Source organism: Anoplolepis gracilipes, chromosome 9 (assembly GCF_047496725.1).
Source record: "Anoplolepis gracilipes chromosome 9, ASM4749672v1, whole genome shotgun sequence".
Taxonomy (NCBI): Eukaryota; Metazoa; Arthropoda; class Insecta; order Hymenoptera; family Formicidae; genus Anoplolepis; species Anoplolepis gracilipes.
Window position 1 is genome coordinate 5,494,416 of NC_132978.1, and position 3,374 is coordinate 5,497,789.

Below are 3,374 nucleotides of genomic sequence, written 5' to 3' on the forward strand. Positions count from 1 at the left end.
GGCCACAGCACACACTTTAGCATAACGCATAATGCATAAAGCATAAGGAAATAAACCAATCAGAATCCTTCATTTTTATCCCCACTTCTCATTCTGCGGATCTTGCATAGTGTACAAAACATAATGCATAAAGAGTTGAAAAATCCGTAAGGACGAATTCTTTACGTTATGCAACCAGATCTCAAGAAACTACTTTCACTGATTTATCAGTTTCTAACCTTGCTATTTAATCTAAAGAAGAAAAAATATTGGTCAGTATTAGAAATCTAAATTTTATTATATATATTTTTCATATTTATAATTTTTATTTATATATAATATTTTACACATATTTATATATATTATATTTATTTTGATATTTATTTTTTATACATTAATTATATATGAATATTTTATATGATTATAGGATATTGAAATGGATCACACTTCATATTTTTATGATTCTCAGTATCAATATGAAAATAAAGATTTCATTGATATAAATAGTCAAGATTATGATAATTTACAAAATGAAAAGAAAAATTTGTATTTAGATCAAAATGAAACAGATGGAGATGCTTCACTCATTTCTTTAGTGCGTAACTATCCCTATTTATATAATAAAGAGTTAACTGATTTCAAAGATATTATTAAAAAGCAGAATGCCTGGATAGAAATAGGAAATACATTAAATAGGATAGGTACGTAATAATAGACTACTAGTAGATGAATATTGAAAAAGTATTGTCATGAAATTACAAATATGTATCATTATTATACATACAATAGATTATAACTAATTTAGTGTCATTTTTATTACTAACGGATGAATGTCAAACTAGATGGACACGACTAAGAGAACGATATACAAGAGAAAAAAAGCAGGAGACAGGAAGAAACAACTACTGGAAGTAGTGCTTTTAAAAGAAAGGCTTGTGAATTTTTTGAAAATATGCAATTTTTGAAATGATTTATTAAAAGAAGGTAATAATAATAAAATTCTTCAGAAATTATATTGAATAAATAATAAAATGTGTTTTTAGTTTAAGATATAAATATCTTATATTCCTTTTACAATAGCATTTTTTGTATAATTTAAACGATTTTTTTATATTATTTTTTCTTTTCTTTAGAACAATATCTAATGTGCATAGGAAACGCGCACCTCCATCAACAAAATGTTTCAATCTTCAAAAGTGTGTAAAACACTAACTCTAATATTTATTTAAAATGAAAAATCTTCCTATATCAATAATAAAATCTCAGTTTTTTATTATAGAAACTTTGGTTCGCGTAGCGGAGAAAACTCCTCTTCAGTAATCGGATCTACTTCGATTCCACAATCTTTAAGAGATAACAGCGAAGAAAGAGGTTCAGAAACAAATATATTTAAAAAAAGCACAAATTATATAAATTTTGGTTCGCGTGGCGGAGAAAACTCCTCTTCAGTAATCGGATCTACTTCGATTCCACAATCTTTAAGAGATAATAGCGAAGAAAGAGGTTCAAAAACAAATATTAAAAAGAAGCTCAAATTATATAAATTTTGGTTCGCGTGGCGGAGAAAACTCCTCTTCAATAATCGGATCTACTTTGATTCCACAATCTTTAAGAGATAACAGCGAAGAAAGAGGTTCAGAAACAAGTATTTATATATTAAAAAGAAGCTTAGAAGAAAGAGTTTCAGAAAAAAATATATTTCAAATAAACTTAACCAATGAAAAACAAATCATCAAATCTCCTACACCTATTTTGATTCAACAATCCTTGACAAACGATACAGATCTGAAGTAAGTATTTGTATACCCATACAACTTATTGTTAGTTTGCGATTTCTCTTTATTGCAATATTATTTTGTGCAAATTATGATATAATACATGAGCTTACGCGTGACACAAACACACACAAGTTTATAATATGTTTAAAATGCTTTATATTTTTTTAGAGGCTCAATTTCAGATGTTTGCTTAAATAATATCTCTTCATCAGCATTAAGTGCTTTTGATTATTTGAAAAAGAAAAATTATATTGTGCAACAAAAAATAAAAGAAAAATCAGCAGACATCATAGAAAATGCCATTTGCAAAGTTTCATCTTTATCTCATCACTGTGATACTATACTACACTGTGATATTTAAAATACAGATATATTTTTTATTATAAAAAATATAATAATCTTATAATATTATATAAAAAGAACATTCTTAAGTATTGTTAGTTATACAGAGTTTATAATGCACAACTGCTAATAATTTTTTTTCCAGGATATATTATGAAAGAAAGTTAATAAATACATTATTTAATATTTAGAGTTTTAGCTTAAATGTTTATAAAAGATTTTTTTAAATGCCGTTCGAAGAGTTTAGTTTCATTGTCCATGAAGAATTTATAATTCGGATGGGAGTCTATTGACCACGTCGCCAATTGGCCAGTTTAAAATGAGGCTCTCTGATTGGTTAATCGTTGCTGATGACCCTAGGCATCGGTCGATATAAGTGGCTGTGGTCAATCGTGACGTGGTCAAACGGGACGCTTCCTATAATTCTTGTTGCATAATTGTTGTTTTAATGAAGAGTTAAAATTAAATACAAATAAAGTGTATCTGTGAATAAAGTTTTAATTTTACTATAAATTTTTGCTTCTTTTTTTATACAAGTAACCCATTAATATAGTGACTTATAATAAGGCTTATTTAATGTTAAATTTGTGCATACAAATCTTTGATCATTACTCATTAATCATGAATATCCATCATTTTTACGTATGTTATTTAATTCTTGAATAAACATGAATCCATTAAAAATATAATACAATAATACATTTATTATTTCTCAAAAAAGGAAAAATATTTTAACATTCTTCTTTTAAATTCAACATGTTATACATACATATATGTTTATATGTGTATATATACAGGGTGTACCATTTTAATCCATCCAGTCGAATATCTCAAAAACCAAGCCCAGGAGAGAAAAATATTTCAGACAAAAGTTGTATGGTTTCGAGGGGGCCATAAGATGGTACCATTGGTTTGACCTTGAAAAGTCATTTGAAGGTCACGTAAAGGTCACTTCAAGTTTTTTAAATGGAACACCCTATATATTTTTACATATTCTTATAGCTCATGTCAAGAGCTTTCCAAAACACTTATGACAAAGTATTTTTCATTAAGTATTTTTTGAGTTATAAGGCTTCAAAGTTGCAGTATTTTGACATAAAATACAAGATATCTCATAAAATATTCATTTTTTGATTATCTTACTCTAATACCTTTATGCACAGAATAACGAGACGAATCAATTGGTATAATTAAAACACATAATTATGTTAAAGTAAAAATCTGAATCTGCAACTAACAGTTACACATTTTTACTTTAACATAATTATGTGTTTT

General features: G+C 26.7%; 1 pseudogene; it reads left to right on the forward strand.

Moving 5' to 3' along the window:
- The first annotated feature begins 415 nt into the window (after positions 1-415).
- Positions 416-1,191, forward strand: LOC140669619 (uncharacterized; annotated as a pseudogene).
- The last annotated feature ends 2,183 nt before the right edge of the window (positions 1,192-3,374 follow it).